Source organism: Ambystoma mexicanum, chromosome 2q (assembly GCF_040938575.1).
Source record: "Ambystoma mexicanum isolate Mex_15411 chromosome 2q, UKY_AmexF1_1, whole genome shotgun sequence".
NCBI classification, from domain to species: Eukaryota; Metazoa; Chordata; class Amphibia; order Caudata; family Ambystomatidae; genus Ambystoma; species Ambystoma mexicanum.
In genome coordinates this window covers 872,830,633-872,848,245 of record NC_090924.1, presented here as the reverse complement: position 1 = coordinate 872,848,245, position 17,613 = coordinate 872,830,633, and the positions used below count along the sequence as shown (strand labels likewise).

At 52.8% G+C, this 17,613-nt stretch overlaps 1 protein-coding gene across 1 annotated transcript in view; it reads left to right on the top strand.

Annotated features, from left to right (window-relative positions):
* YME1L1 (YME1 like 1 ATPase) overlaps positions 1–17,613 on the top strand; it is a 1,167,043-nt gene that overhangs the window by 915,012 nt on the left and 234,418 nt on the right. The window lies entirely within an intron of this gene.

Below are 17,613 nucleotides of genomic sequence, written 5' to 3'. Positions count from 1 at the left end.
TGCCCCACCCCTTCCCAGGATTGGCCATTTACACTGCCAATCACTTACCTGGCTTCCAGGGACGTGGCATGCAAAGGATTTGACAAGCTTCATAGGGGATAATAAACCCTGGCCCTCCTTCAGACTTTCCTATATTCTTTTTGGCATAGACCGTGTACTGGTTTCTAAGGACCCCTTGTTCCCCAAATATACTCCCTGGTGGCCATGGTTAAGCTTGTCCTTAAACCCACTATGGGGTCTTCTTTATTAGTAAAAAGCCTCCTTGGTGGTTTAGTGAGATTCACTAGGCCTTTGTTCACAAAAAATTGGGGTTTCCTTGCAGCATTGGAGCAACCTCCAATTCAGGTAAGTGGCAGGGAGCGGGCTTGCTCTCACTCATGCCCCGCAAGCGGGTGTCAGGGGTTGGGCTTTCTCACTCCACTGAAGAGGCCTGATCCCAGGCCTTGTCACATTATGCATGTGAATGTAAGTAAATATAAGCCTCAGGAAGATTGTTAATATAGATTTCTATAGTGGAGTGAAAAGACTTGGAAAAAGCAGGTGTCTGACTCTTCATTTTCCTTTTCACACCTCTCGGCAGAAGTACACATGCAGGCACACACGCCCCACCAACGCCACACTGTTCTATTCAGGTCTTTCATCAGAAAAGGGGTGGCAGTACATAAGTTAATTTTTCAAAGGGATAGTCAACAGATCACACAAACTTTTCCATGTCAATTAAAATTGAGCTCGTACTGAAAATCATTTGCAAGCTCTCTGTAATATATTATTCTATCACCCTACTTTTGGATATGTTGAAGAAAGCCAAAGAGCAGTAGATGCATGAAGTCATAAAATAATGCATTTCAAATGCACTCATATTGTAACTGTATTAATGTGTGTTTTTAGGATGAATGGTCAATGTCAATAGTGGGAAGTACAGTGTTTTGAATATGTATGTCACTGAGTTTGGCAACATTGACCGTGCCATATGAATGTATGCTTTTGTTCTCTGCTCCAGTTCAAGCTACCAGAATGGTGATGTGTTTTTGCTGAGATATAAGTGTTTCAATAGGTTTGTTGCCCCAAACGGGTGAAAAATAAATAGCTCAACATTCCTCTGGCCAGTGCATTTGCTTACTTGAATACATTTATTTGTAAGGCTCTCGATATGAATTTTGTAAAAAGAAAAAAAAAAGAAAAAGTGCATGTTTGTGTCTCATAGATGACAAATTGGACATATCGCAATGTTGCCTTTAAAGCCTAATGGTAAGCAACTCTGAAAGGTGCTAAACAGGGCAAAGTTCCTGGACAGCAAGAAAGGTGCTTTTAATACCTGCATACTAGTTGACTTTCATCTGGTGATTTCATCCATATAAGTTCAAGATTAGGATTCGCTAGGGGGAGCACGGTGCAAGATGGCTAGAGGAGCTCCTGATCGAACAGGGACTGAGCCGCAAAAAAGATGCAGAACGCAACAGCTAAGCTAAAAAACAAATGAACATCAACTGAGCCCATAAAAACAGCATCCAGCAGAACTTCGTAGCGTGCAAATTGGTGCAGGACTGACAGAGAAACGGAACGGTGAAGGCCAAGAACCGTCAAAAGCCCACCAAAATCCTTGCTCCCCCTCAACGGGCACCAGTGCTACGGAGACAAGGGGCTCCAATACAGCCCTGAATTGTCGCGGAAAGGAACTCCGAACATCCCCCTCCAGCAGGCCGGACTTGCTGGTCCTCAGTCTGCCTCCATGCCCCCCACTAACTCGCTGTTGCTGGACTTGGGGGTGCGTGCGGACGCACAACGCAGCTGTCCTGCGGCTGGTGTTCGGGGGACACAGACGCCGACTCCAGGGGCCGCGGGCAGGAACAGCCAGCTAACATATGGCAGGGGGAGCGCCCACGGCGAGCTCCACACACCCGCCTTCCTGGCACCCAGCAGCCCCGTAACACACTGTAGAAGAGCACTGATCGCTTGCCGCAGCGCCAGTACCACGGAACAGAAGGAAGCCACGACAGCTAACCCCACAGGTGAGAGGGGTTGGAGGGCGGGGGGTTGGGACCCGGTGTGCGGGAGCCACGCCATACCCAAAGCAGCTAGTAAGAACCAACGTCGGGGCGCCCCACCCCACCCCACCACAAGTCCAGCGGTAGCACGCCATCTCCCGGAGCAGCACAACCCAGTGAAAGGGGGAGCAAGCCGCTAGAGCCCCCAGGACAGGACAGACAAAGCAAAATCCACCGGGGCGAGTGGCAGCGGGCGGTGATCCCTGTCAAGGGGCCCCAAACATTATAGAAACGAGAGAAACTTGCGCTTGAATCATAAGGTGGGGCACTCTGCAAAGAGGGGCACAAGGTGGCAAAGACTTACTGTGACAGGCAAAGGAGGGGCCCACGCTTGAGGACCGGTGCACCTGCGCACACCCCAGCCCCTGGCAGTTGCCTCCCAACCGCTCAATTCAACATAAAGGGCACTTCCTAATAAAGCGCACACCGCTGGCCCCCCGAAGGTGAGCTCCCCACGCACTGCCTAGGACTCAAGGCGGGCCTGACACCAACCTCACCCCGGCCCCCGCCCATCAGTCGCCTTCCGACCCTACGGGGTATGGCCCGACTACCCTGCTGGGTGGCAGACGCACCTCAACCCTGCAGCGTCCTCCGGACCCAGGCTGCAACGATAGCACAAACCGAAAGGGACAACCCAAAGCTACTGCAGGACCCCCCCACCCCCACTCAAGTGTAGCCCCACGCTCTAAAATATAACCAGCAAGCCTAAGAGGTCAGCACCCCTCCATACAGCACAGACCCAAGGCGACCGAACTTACAGACCCAACCTACGCCGGGAGAAGGGCCAAACGCGCAGGGTCGAACGGGCATGCAAAAAGGAACCTGGGCCCCGGTGACAGGTGAGCCCCCAGCACCAGATACACCCAACCAGCCTCAGAGGTCTAACCGAAACAAGACGAGATGGACGTCCAAACACAGCTACAGACCATCCTGGCTGACATGCGAAGCATTGGGCAAAGGACGCAAGAAACAAACAATACAGTCCTGGACATCAAGCAGGACTTACAGGAAGTACAAACCCACCTAACCGCGCAGGCTGAACGCATCACTGACAGTGAGCAGCGGATCAGCGCGCTGGAGGACAATTGTACAACTACTGGAGCAGACCTTGATGGGGTCATTAGGGAGGTTCAGTAATTTTGATGACCAAAAAAATCGCTACTGCCGGAACAACCTCTGACTGGTCTGGCTGCCTGAAAACGCTGAAGATGCGAGCCTCGAGTCATACATGCACGGCTTCCTCCGTGATACCCTCAAAATAGAGAACCGACACAACCTCAGCATCGAGAGAATCCACAGGGCACCTATACCCAAAGCCCTGACGGACCAGCGACCTCGGATCGTGACCATGCGCCTGTTCAATTTTCAGCATAAGATGTAGATACTCAAAGCATATAGAACGGCAGGCCCCATCAAAAATACGGACTGCGGACATACGAATCTACGACGACTACTCGCTGGAAGTCACAAGGCGCCGCAAAGAATTCAACCCGATCTTCGAGGCCATGAAAGACTCAGACCTTCGCCATTATTTAAAATTTCCAGCTACTTGGTGTGTCCAAATTGATAAACAATGGCAAAGCTTTGAGGACCCGGAGGCAGCATGACGCTTCCTCCAGCTGCAGGAGATAGTTACAACAGACCTTGACCAATCTCCAACCTAGCCCCGGCGCCCGGACCCCCGGCAGCCCTCCAGCCCGGAAGGGTCACAAACATCCTGGAAATGGCACAGGATCAACAGACGCCCGAGAGGTCGCGGGCCGAAGCGCTGAATGCTTGACGCTTCAATGACGGACGACACAAAACCCCAGCACTCAGGAACAATGCCTGTGGACCCCAAACCGGGATCTTACTTGCTAACGAACTCTGGATACTGTTGACAAGCGCACCCATCGCAGATCCTACAACATACTCGAGCAACCATGAGCCACGCGCTGCAGTAGCCGCCCCCGACAAGGAGAGTCACCCGCTGCCTCGTTAGGCCACTATGGCGGCAAGAAACACCTGGTGTTGGGTGGGGCACGAAGGGAGAGAGGGCACACAATGTAGTGTCATCCCGTCACCTTCTGCCTTGACACATGTCATCTGTTGGGGCTAGGCCGCAAGTTAGGCTGACCCAACGTTTTAAACTCACGGTTTGGTTAAGAGTTAATAAAGAATCATGTTGGGGTAATTTTGAGTTGCTCGCTCCCAGGGTAAACCAGCGGCACCTTCCTGTACTGACGCCTCACGGTGTCACTCGCGCGAACGTGATCAGAACACAAACAGCGAGACGGCTAACACTCATCCACATGAACCATGGCACTTTCCATTAACCTACTGACACTAAACATCCAGGGCCTGGGCCATCCCGTCAAGCTCAGTAGAATGCTCAACACTTTGAGGGACCTCCAAGGGGACATAATCTTCCTCTAGGAACCACATCTGGGGCCTATTGAATCCGCTAAACTGGGTGGGGGTGGGTAGGCAATGCGATTCACTCCCCATGCCATGCGAAAAGAGGAGTATCCATACTAGTCAACAAAAGGGTCCCATTCCAGGTCAAACACACAGTCGTTGACAAGGAGGGTCTGTACATTCTCGCCCAAGGCCAATTATACCAGCACATCGACACTCTCCTAAACGTATATCCGCCCACATCAGATAAGCCACAGTTTTTCACAAAGATGTTCACGCGCTGCGTGAAGTTCTTGGGGAACGTCCCGTCCATAGGGGGTGACCTCAACCTAGCTCTTGACCCTCACTTGGACCGCCAAAGCGTCCTCTCGGGGAAACACCTACCCATCAAAAAAGCAGATCGCCGTACATAATCTAATAATGATCTCCGCCTGGTGAACATCTGAGAGACGCACACAAGCAAAAACAGGACTTTACGTTCTACTCACATCCACACGACACCTACTCCAGGCTAGATTACTGGCTGATCCCAGCTACTGCACGCTACCTAGTGAAAGAGTGCACTGTCCTCCCGACCACCATATCTGACCACGCTCCCGTCAGCCTAACGATCTCCCTCCCAGACAGACAGCGGCAGTCTCCCCCATGGCGGGTTATCTTACGCATGCTTCCTAACCCAGGACTACTCGGCCCATAAATGCTGGGACACGTTCAAAGCGTACATAAGGGGCCAATGCATCTTGCGCTGGGAGCACAAATGAAAAACTTGGGGGGGGGGGGGGGGAGAAGCAGCCCGTCTAATGGAGGAATTGGGCAAAGCCGAGCGAATCCACAAAAAAACAGAAATAAACTCCCAAAACCCACACTGAACAAACTCTGCACCAAAATCGCCCAACTGTCGACCGACGGGGCTCAAAAGTCATACACCAGCTGGACCCATTCGTATTACGTAGAAAACGATAAACCCCTTAGATCAATGGTTCTAGCCCTGAAGCAAAGGCAAGCAGCACAAATAATAGTCTCCATTCAAGATAAGGAGGGGAAACAGGTGCTCAGTGACGCTCAGATGAATGCTAGATTTAAAGAATTCTACCAGGAATTATACACAGCCTCCGACCGCCACCCCCGCTATCCTCCCACCAACCACCCCCCCCACCAGCCCGGGATATTGAAGCCTTCTTGGATTCTATACAGATCCCTAAAATACCAGCTGACCACGAGTCAACCCTGGGAGCACCAATCATAGCCGCCGAAATATCTAACGCAATAATGTCACTGTCGGCGGGCAAAGCCGCAGGCCCATATGGGAACCCCAAAGACTTATATAAGGAATTGATAGATGACCTGGCACCCGACTTGAGGATGTGTTTAATGAGGCAATATCCCTAGGCCACCTACCCCAATCAATGCTCGCCGCTAATATTATAGTCTTCCACAAGGGGGGTGTTGGACAGAATCCTGTGAAACACTGACCAAAGCTTTGTATTAAAAAGTAGATATATTTCTCCAGCATGGGGTCTGGCATGGATTCACATGCTCATGAATATTCCCCGTCGTCAGGCCGGGAATCCTCGGTATAGAAAAAAATCAGTATCAGTTTCGTTTCTGATCTGTTTTCTTAGTAGTAACCAATCACTGGTCTCTGGGTCAAACTGCCCCCAGCCAGTGACTGCCCTCTCCCTAAGCCCTGCCTCTGCCAGCCATCATCAGATTTTTACCGCACGTTCAAGTGTTGGGAGTCCTCGTGCTGTAGCTCTCGAGCCTTTGTTGCGTTTTGACACTTTTTTCAGGAGATTTTTCTCATTTTTCGGTTAAATAGAGCCTCAAGCTCCACCGTTTCTACATCCGATCAACAGGGATCCGTTTCGGAGTTTTCTACGCCCCTCAAGGGTGAAGATTTCATCGAGTTACGCTTTTGGAGGATTCCAGAAGTTCCGAGGCCTACCCTGGACATGGCCTAGGAGAAAGGAAGCTCGGCGCCCGGGAAGCTGTTCAGGACCTGCCCTGGATGCCAGCTTCAGAATGTTTTCAAGGAGGACGAGCATTCGTTATGCCTCTACTGTCTCCATGAGGAAAAGACGCACACGGAGAAGGACTGCGCGTTTTGTGGGAACATGTCGGAGCGGACCATGAAGGATCTCCACCTCCGTCTCGCCAACTGGCTGGAAGGGAAGAGCCCGTCAGGCGAGAAGAAGAAAAAGATGTCTGAGCGGTCTTCTAAGTCCTGTGAGGGCGCCCCGGCGACGGGGGCCCAACATAAGGCTAAGCACCGCGAGTCAGCAGGCACCGGGAGCGCTGAACGGTCGGGCTCCTTGGCTGCCAGGCAGGGCGCTTCCTCCCTGGCGCCATCAACCACGAGCCAACGCTCTGGCTCGGGTAAGAGGAAGTCCGAGAACCCGGCGAAGCTTCTGGAGAGGCCCCGGTTGATCTCGAAGATTCCGGCAGAGGGGGAGCGAGGCTCAGACCCTCCCTCCAAGGTGAAGGCCCCAGGCATCCAGAAGGTGACGATGGCCTTAATTCACCCTGCTAAGACCTCGATTGAGGATGTCGCTGCAGCCCTGGCTCATCCTGTGGAGGCTACACCAGTGGAGGCGCCCTCAGGACCCAGAGTCTCCCTGCCACCGCGAAGGGAGTCGTCTTTCAGGCCCATTGAGAAGACCCCCACAAAGTCCTCGTTGGAAAAGGTGGGGGAGGGGCTGGTGGCCATCGTGGATACGGACACGACCTCTGAAGAAGAGCTCATTGAAGTCGTGGAAGAGGCCCAGCCCATCGGGAGGGATCCCGACGAGGGCGACGACGAGAACGACGGGGTCGCTGACAAGGCTCCTCAAGAGCCCTCGCGCCCGTCGTTTCCAGCGCCGCAGGACACTTCACCGGCCATTTTGTCACCGATTCAGTCCTTATGTTCGGAGATAAGGACAAGGTTGCCCCTGTCCCCAACGGAGGTACCAGAGCCAGACCCGACGGGGGAACCGGAGCCAGGACCTTCGGAAAGTCCACCGCATAAGAGGAGGAGGACGCATCCTACGCCACCTCTCCCACCTCTGCGGCCTGCTCTGCCTTCCCCCCGGTCTAGTACCCACGGGGATGATACAGGCATGGACACGGCTACGACAGGTACAGATGACAACGGGACGTGTCCCCTATCGCCCCCTGCTCGGGCGTCCCCGCCCAGCGAGATTGGATCTTTTCATGCCATGATTTCCAGGGCATCCGAGCTCTTCCAGCTCTGCCCAGAAGAGAAGAAGGAAGGGTTCCTTTACCAACGGCGCGAGGCTAAAAGGAAGACGGTCCTCGCCGTACCGCTTCTTGATGACATCTGGGATGAGGGGCTCGCCCTCCTCAAGAACCCTGCCACAGCGCCGGCAAAGAGGGACCGGTACGAGAAGAAGTACCGGGTCCCCGATGCTGCCCCCTTGTGCCTTCGGGCTCAACCTACCCCGGATTCGGTCGTCTCGGCAGCGGCAAAGAGGAATGCTGGGGGGGGGGGCATCAGCCTCGACATCAACTTCCCCGCCGGACGGCGAGGGCAGGAAGTTGGACACGATGGGACGGCGGTTCATCTCATCCGCAGCGACGACTATCAAGGCGGCCAACGTCCTGGCTATCGTAGCCCGCTACGACAGGGAGTTGTGGTTCAAAATCGCCCCTCTGTTAGACTTCCTTCTGGATGCCAAAAGGGCTGAGGCCCTTGAAATCTTTCAGGAGGGTGTGATTGCTTCGGACCACGCCATCACGGTGGCAACGGGCATCGCCGACACCGGTTTCCGTCAGTTGGGCAACGGCGTTTGCTTGAGACGAGTATGGCTCAAGGCCACGGATTTCCGCCAGGACGTACAAACCAAGGTTTTGGACATGCCCTTCGACGGGAACAACCTGTTTGGGAAGGCGGTTGATGAGTCCCTTCAGGCCATCAAGACAGACACAGAAACTGCCCGGGCACTGGGAGTGCTCCTTGTCCGCCTCCTTTCGGAGCTCCGGAGGCAGACAAGGTGCCTCCAAAGTATCCGGCAGTGGCTCCTCCACGTACCGCCAAGCGGCAAGATCTTCGTCCCAGGAAGCCTACAGGGGACGCGGCAAGTCAGGTGGTGCCCGTCGTCGTCGACAGGGAGGTCAAGGAGGCAAGACGGCCTCCAAACAAGATTGAACCGACCGTGGGGTTGGGCCCCCGCCGAAGCACCCCGGTGGGAGGCCGGCTGGCCAGGTCAGCGTGTGGGAGTCCATCTCCACCGACTGTTGGTTGCTGGACGCCCTGGCCCAAGGGCACGCCCTCGAGTTTCAGAAGAAGTGCCCTCGCGTTCCACCCGTGGCCAGGAAGGAAAATCACATCCCTCAACTACTGTTGGAAGTAAGGGCGATGCTCAAGAAGGGTGCCATCGAGCTCGTCCCAAAGAGGCTTCGGGGCTCCGGAGTTTACTCAAGGTACTTCCTCGTAAAAAAGAAGACAGGAGGATGGCGCCCCATCCTGGACCTACGACGACTGAACAAGTACATCAAGGCACAGACGTTCCGTATGGTCACCCTCCAGCACGTGCTGGGACAGCTGGAGGAGGGCGATTTCCTGTCGTCGTTGGACTTGGAGGATACGTACTTCCACATCCCCATTCTAAAAAGACACCGAAAGTTCCTCAGGTTCGTGGTCCAAGGGCGGCACTACCAGTTCAAAGCCCTCCCGTTCGGATTGAAGTCGGCACCCAGAGTGTTCACCAAGTGCCTCGCACTGGTGGCGGTGCGGCTGCGCCTACAGGGGATCCACGTCTACCCCTACCTGGACGACTGGCTCATCCGGGCAAGGACAAGGGAGCTCGCCGTGGAGCACACTGCGAAGACCGTCCAGCTGCTCACGGACCTGGGATTCTCCATCAACTTTCCAAAATCCCACCTGGTTCCGTCGCAAGTCTCCCTGTTTCTGGGAGCCAAGCTGGACACAGTGGCGCGGCTTGCGGAAAGGACCAGGACCATTCTGGGCAAGGTGCAGCGTCTGCTGTCCACGGACATCGCCAGGGTAAGATCTATCAAATCCCTCCTCGGGATGATGTCCTCCTGCATTTATCTGGTGCGCCTTTGCAGGCTTCGGATGCGCCCCTTACAAAAGTTCCTCGACGCCCGCTGGGTCCAGTCGACGGGCAGCTTCGAAGACAGGATCCCTCTCAGCGAGACGTTCCGTCAGGCGATCCGGTGGTGGGGTACCCGCTCCCATCTGTCGGCGGGCACGGACTTTCAGACCCCAGCTCACCAGGTGACAGTGACGACGGACGCCTCCCTGGAAGGTTGGGGAGCGCACTCTGGAGATCTTCACGCGAGAGGCCTTTGGCTCCTGGAGGAGAAGTCTCTCCACATCAACATCTTGGAGCTCCGTGCAGTGTTCTGGGCCCTCAGGTCCTTTCTTCCGTCCCTCAAGGGCAAGGTGGTGAGGATCTTCACCGACAACACCACCACGATGTTCTACATCCGGAAGCAGGGCGGAACCTGCCCTATCAAAGGAAGCACAGGATCTGTGGCATTGGGCCGTCGCCCAGGGGATGTTTCTGGTGCCTCTTCATCTGGCAGGAATAAAAAACACGATTGCCGACTCACTCAGCAGGGAGCTGCGCTCGTGCCACGAGTGGGAACTACGCCAGGATCAGGTGGATCGACTCTTCCGACGATGGGGCGAACCCCAAATCGTTCTCTTGGCGACGGCGACGAATTCCAAGTGCCAGAGGTTCGCCAGCAGGTTCCCCCAGCCGAGGAGCATGGGCGATGCTTTCTCGTTCCCCTGGGACGGCCTATTTCTTTATGCGTTCCCTCCGCTGCCGTTGCTGCTCCGGATCATCAACCAGCTCAAGAGGTCCCGGTGCAGGATGATCCTCGTCGCACCGGCGTGGCCGAGACAGATCTGGTTCCCGGACCTTCTGGACTTGTCAACGTCCCCACCAGTCAAGCTGCCGACGGACGCAGACCTTCTCTCCAGAGAAGGAGGCGCCATTCTTCACCACAACCCGGAGTCGCTGAACTTGCAGGCCTGGCTCCTGCAGCACTAGAGTTTGGAGGGTACCACATCCCGGCCGACTGCAGAGAGGTTCTTGCAAAGGCCAGGGCATCCTCAACTCTCAAGTGCTACGGACATAAATGGAAGAGGTTCTCTGTCTGGTGCCGTGCACAGAAGATTAACCCTCTGCGGATTATGGCCCCTCAAGTACTGCCGTACCTACCGTCGCTGGCCAAAGCTGGACTGGCTCACGCCTCCATCAAAATACATCTGGCTGCAATCTCCCGATATACCAGGACTACGGGACGGGCGTCCTTGTGGTCTCATCGCCTGGTGAAAGAATTCATGAAGGGACTATTCCGATCATTCCCGCCGGTGAAGGCTCCTGCCCCGGCGTGGGAGCTTAATGTGGTGCTGACCAGGCTCATGGGGGCCCCATTCGAGCCTATGCATTCGGCGCCTTTGAAGTTCCTGTCATGGAAGACGGCTTTCCTCGTGGCCATCACCTCCGCACGACGATTGGGAGTGATCCAGGCCCTATCTTGCAAGCCTCCATACTTGACCTTTCATGACACGAGGGTGGTGTTGAGGACACACCCCTCCTTTATGCCCAAGGTGCCGTCGGACTTCCACCTCAACGAGCCCTTGGTGTTGCCAGTTTTCTTCCCGTCGCCTTTGTCGCCGGCCGAGAGGACTTTGCACTCGCTGGATGTAGCTAGAGTGCTGAAGTTCTCCGTGGACCGCACAAAGAGTTTTCGGAAGACGTCACAGCTGTTTGTGAACTTTGGGACTGTGAATCAAGGGAAGGCTCTCTCGAAGACTTCCATTTCCAGATGGCTCTCCGGCTGCATCATGCACTGTCACCGGTTGGCAAACCGACCGCTGCCCGGCCGTCCGAGAGCCATTCGACCAGAGTGATTGCTGCTACTACGGCGTTCCTGTCTGGTGTGCCCCTGCTGGACATCTGCAGGGCTGCCACGTGGAGGTCGACGCACACCTTCACAAGATTCTACTACGTCGATCGGGACACCAGGGAGGAGACCAGGGTCGGCCAAGCAGTGCTGCGCAACCTGTTCGCCTAAGGTGAGCCTGGTGAGGAGGTAAGAGTTGCTTAATGTTGACTTGTTGTATTGTATTATTCATGAGCGTGTGAATCCATGCCAGACCCCATGCTGGATAAGGAACAAGTTACTTACCTGTAACTGTTGTTCTCCAGCACGGGTCTGGCATGGATTCACATGCAAACCCTCCCGCCTACCCCTCTGCGACTCTTCACTCGGTCATACTGCCACTTTACGTGCTACCAAATCTGAGGATGGCTGCCAGAGGCGGGGCTTAGGGAGAGGGCAGTCATTGGCTGGGGGTAGTATGACCCAGAGACCAGTGATTGGTTACTACTAAGAAAGACAGATCAGAAACGAAACTGATACTGATTTTTTTCTATACCGAGGATTCCCGGCCTGACGGGGAATATTCATGAGCATGTGAATCCATGCCAGACCCATGCTGGAGAACAACAGTTACAGGTAAGTAACTTGTTCCATTTATTTTATACACTTCTAATAAAACACATGTATCACAGTCATCAAGCAAGTTAAATTAAGTTAAAGGAAAAATATACACTCCCAAGTTAAATTGTAGACCAAGTGAACCAGAGTGAAAACTGAGCAAAACGGCACAGTGAAAACCACACACAAGGGATCCTTTATCAATTTCTCACAAGGGAGGGAAAGCACAAGTTATATAGAAATATTTTCTTACTCACCCTAGCAACACTTCCCATAAGTTTGTGAACCAGTTTAAGCAAGACAGTGCATCAGTATAGGCAATACTTATATGAAAACTGAGCAAAATGGCATTTCACAAGGTTTAGAAAGGGGAAGAAAAGGGTAATTATAAGAAGTCGGTGAACCAACACAGTTCTAGTTGAGAATCAATCTAAAGAAGGCAGGTCTAACAAATGTAGGCAGAGTCAGTAGGCCTGTGCCAGAGTTAGTGGTACAGGGCAAGGGCCCAAGAGCAAAATGTTCTTGTAGCTGCAGTCAAGTCTTTGGTTAACGATTTTGAAAAGGTGGATGCAGAAGTTGAAAAGACAATGTTAAGAGCGAGGGGCGGCCAACCCAACAGGTAGGTAAAGGATTTAGAACACCTTTAGTGCTACCGTGAAGAAAGGGCGGCCTGGCGGAACAATGTACCTTTAAATGAAGAAGTGGCTCCTGTGGTGACGGTTGTTCCTGCAGTTCGGGTGATCCAGCAGAGTAAGAGAGGCTCTGGTCGTGGAGGAAGGTTTGAGTTACTGCACTACCCAGGGATGAAACCAGCCACGGTGCTGCCCGACGAATAAAAGGTACGCTCCTTTAAATCGCGGTCCGGGTGGACTGGTGCCTGGCTATCTGGCCTCCGAGTACAGGGTACGGGTGATTCGACCAAGGCAGGTCCGGGAAGGCGATCGGCAAACTGGTCGGTCCCACCAGCTCAAGGGAAGAAGGCTCTTGCAGATGAAGATCTTCTCTCATCGTGTGGAGAAAAGTGGCGAGACGCTGCAGCAGGGCTTCACCGGTGGTTCAGTTGTTGCAGATGTCTTTGGCTTCTCTCCTCTTCGGCTTCTTAGTTCCAGTGGCGACGTCTTGTTCTTTGAGTCCTCAGGACCCTGCTTTTATGCAAAAAGATCCCCATTCATGCAGCCTAGCTGTCACTCACAAGTGGTCATCTAGGCGGAGACCCTCCAGCCTATCAGGATAGAGTGCGACATGGGTTGCTGAGGCAACCATGTCCAGGGGTCCTACTCCCCCTCCCACACAATGGACCCACCCCAGACTCGGTGGCGCCGAAAGGACGAACAAAGTATCCCCGACCTGGGTTAGGAGTTTAGAGAAAGACACGAGAAAGCAGTTATATTAAAGTTCTGGCAAATAAAACCTGCCGGAGTCAAGTTAATATTAAAATGTGCCCGCAATATGTTGGAGACTGTCAGAAAAAGTGGTAGCCTCGAACAATGGGAAAATCCAATAGGGAAATATTTGCTGTCGAATATTTACGGTAGTAACCACTGCCACCAGCCAGAAACTTTTGAGAGAGGGACTGTACGGTACCTTCTCGAAAATTAACATAAAGGAAAAACTATTAACCCTTTTCAGTACCTCCATGGGTTGTACTGGTTTAGTTCATAGGAATTGACTAGTAAAGTCAATTGGGACTTTATATGCCCTGGGAGACAGTAGTCAGTCCCAGGGTATGGAGTCTATGTTTGGGGGTCGCTACGACACCCCTGTGTCACTGCACTGAGGGTGCTATGTAAAACATGTGAATAAAGATGGTTCCTATGGGGTTGAGAAAATCCCCTAGACATCAAGCACAAAAATGGCCTAGGACACACACAACAAAAATGCCTAAGAGTGGGAAAAAGAGTCTCACTCTTAGCAAAAAAAAGAAACAAACCATTCAAATCCAGCAAAGCTGCTGGGGGACTCTATGGGTAAGGAAAATTAGCCATAGAATGAGAATTCTCCCTAACAGGGGGGCAGGGATCCGACATTATGCGGCTTCTACAGGCCTTTCTCTCCTATAAATGCAGACGCCAAGATACTTGCTAAATGTCTGGCGAAAACAGTCATCCGAATATCATACACAGAGATCAAACGGGCTTTATTCGAAATAGACACTCAAATGACAATATCAGAAGGCTGCTTCACCTAATAGCGGGGGATAGGGACCCAGAGGATCTTATATTAGCTGTCGATGCCGAAAAGGCCTGCCACGTTACGGCTTCCCTCCCCACCTCATCTGACTGGTCAAGCTTCTACATATGAGCCCCACAGTCGCCGTAGTAACGAATGGCGTTACCTCCCCCGCTTTCGAGCTACAATCAGGCACGCGCCAAGGATGCCCGCCATCACCATTACTCTACGCTCTCTCCATAGAGCCAATTGCAATCAAGCTCCGGGCATAGTGCAGGGCAGAGAGGAACACTGCGTATCCTTCTACGCGGATGACATGCTACTGTACACTAGCAACAGCCCCACTGCCCTTCCATATATTCGTGCACTCCTAATGAACATTGGCCCAATGGCGGGATATAAAATTAACTTCAGCAAATCGGAGTTTATGCCACTGCGCCCAGACATAGCATGGGGCGAGGGGGGGTGTGCCCCTCTTCTTTTTACAAACGCTTCATATCCACTACCTCAGTATCCACATTAGCGTCTCATTGGGCGACCTTGCGGACTTCAACTACCCTCAGAAAATAGCAGGCATATGTCAAGACCTGAAAAAGTGGGACACCCTGAACCTCTTTTTAACCGGGTGGATTAACGCTCTAAAAATGAACTCCATCCCCAACCTCACGTACATTGCTATGGCGATCGCGGTCCGCCCAACAGCCACCTCACTAAAGGAGTTGGACAAAGCAATGTCTAAATTCATCTGGAAAGGGAAGAAGGCGAGAATCTGCCTCCCGGCCCTACAAGCCTCTAAACCGAACAGGGGTCTTGCAGCCCCATCTCTTAAAGCATATTACCAAGCGGCGCAAGTGTGCTGGATGAAACGATGGATGGACGCATCAGACGATTCCAGCTGGGGGGCAATGGATATCGGGATGATGAAACCCCTGAACCCGATCGGAATAATGGCCATACCCCCGAAGAAGCTCCCGCCTGGCATACGGAAGCACCCAGTACTGGGACCCACTCTCACCCAATGGCACAGACTTAGGACGGCTCAAGGGATTCAAGCCAAAAACGCTCTGCCATGGTCCAGTATCCGGGCAGTGCTACACTGTGGACATGCAGGGAGAATACACCCTAAACAAGACCACGACTGGGCCAACGTTGGGATAATTATATGATATGGCATTTATAACGCGCCTATGCACAACTGTTTCGAGGCGCAACGAGGCAAGGGGGAGGGAACAGAGGGAAGACAGACAGCCATCTTACTATGCCAGGTGTCATTCAGATAGCGCAAGTGCATGTGAAGGGGAAAAGGGAAAGTGCGTGGCGGAAGGGAGAGGGGAAAGTGCAGTACATGGCATAGTAGAATTAATAGGATAATAGAACGGCCAGATGGTGGCAAGTGCAGGTAAGAGCAGACATAAGTGCTGGTAAGGGGACTGTAGGGATACAGAACAGTCCCCAGGTGCAGGGGTTGCCAGGGAGGCAGTGCAGGTGTGCAATTGGCTGGGCCTGGCCCTGATATCAGAAAGGGTGGCCAGGTAACCAGTGCAGGTTCAACCAGGAATTCAGCAGGTGAGAGAAGGCAGAAGCAAAGAGGAAGGTTTTGAGGTGCTTCTAGAACCGGAGATGGTTCTCCTCAAGTTTCAGAGAGGTGGGAAGGCTGTTCCAGAGGGAGGCCCCTGCCGAAGAGAGAGATCTACCACCAACTCGTTGCTTGGAGAAGCGACTGACCCTGAGGGAGTTGGAGGCGGATGAGCAAAGAGCTCGAGAAGGAAGATATTTGGAAGAGAGAGATGAAGGTATTTCGGCTCCAGGCCCCAGAAGGCCTTGTGGACAATGCAGAGGGTTTTGAACTTAATCCTTGCAGCCACTGGGAGCCAGTGCAGTGATTTCAGTCCTGGAGAGATACGATCCCTGGGCTTGAGGCCAAGGACAAGTCTCGCAGTCCTGTTTTGGATAAGATTCAGAGGGCGGAGAGTAGAGGCAGGCAGATTTAGATAGAGGCTGTTAGAATAGTCCAGTCTACAGAGAACCAGGGCTCTGGAGACGGTCAACTTCTGGAGGAAGGAGAGGAAAGGAAGAATACCTCTGAGGAGTTGTAGCGGGTAGTGTGACTTCTTAGAGACTTCAGAGATGTGAGGATAGAATGGACATACAGGAGGGGGCGACACTGCAGTCATTCCAAGATGCCAGTGTGAAACTGGGCCTGGGGTGGGGGGGATTAGCTCTCATACTACACTATCTGCACCACGATCCAGCACTTCACAGCGCAACCCCCTTCCCTGCTGTCCTCGCTCCCTGTGTGGCCGAGATGGAACAACATCTCGCCGTCTTCCCACATCTCCGCACATTCTACCAAATGGCAATCTCGAACAACCTAGGACGGAACCATACGCTTGCATGCCGCTGGGCCGCAGATCTAGGGGCTCAAATAGAGACAACCGACATCCTCCAGTACTACGCCGCCATACCTTTAATATCCACCAACCTCAGAAATAGGGAGAGTCAATTTAAAATTATACAGCGGGTATACCTTATCCCCTCTACTCTACATCGGATGGGGATATGCCAAATAAACGAATGCTGGAGAGAATGTGACGACCTGGGCACGATGGGGCACATTCTCTGGCAATGCCCGAAGATCTCACAATACTGGAGGGACGTGCACAAACAGATAAGTGGAATTAGAGGAGCCACTGTTGCATTCACACCTGAGATAATGCTCCTGGAGGGGGAAGCAGACACATGGCACGGGGAGGGGCTCACACGCAAACTGATAGGCATACTACTCTTCACGGCTAGGAAACTCCTCATTATCCATTGGAAAGCCAGAGATCCCCCTACTGCCGCGGAGTGAAACTCACTCCTGACGAAAACCTGCAAGAAGGAATGCACGGCTATCACGTGTCAACAGCTCCAGAACCCCCTAAAGAGCCTCAAGAGCACAAATTTTCAGAGATCTGATAGACAAGTATACATAGGGGGTGGGGGGGGAGGGGGTCATGGACTCAGTGGATTGGATCTATGATGCACACATAGCCTAAAAAACGACCTGCACCATGACACTGGACAGAATGGCCTTCGGACATACAGCAGGTCACTCAATTACAGGAGTGCCGGTCAGATAGAACCATAAGGAAGAACTCATAGTTTAGGTGGGGTAGGGGGGAAATGTTACAGGTATGTTACTGTTGTTAGTTATTCGGACAAGGTGGCATGCTAGGGGAGGGGGGAGGCGGGGGCCGCAAATCAAGCGCAGAGCCTAGCGTCTACATGTACCTCCAAGGCCGCAAATGCGCCTTACACCATGGCAAGATTATCAAACTTGATACCCAACCTTACCTGCGTCTGATTACATGAAGTTTGTACCTGTATATTAAATGCCAATAAAAAGATTGTTAAAAAAAATAAGTTCAAGATTAAAACCACTGAGATTTTTTCTAGCACTGCAAAAACCTCAGATGTTCTATATCATGGAGAAAGTATTACAATTTGATGTTTGTTTCTTGAACAAATTAAGTAATGTTTG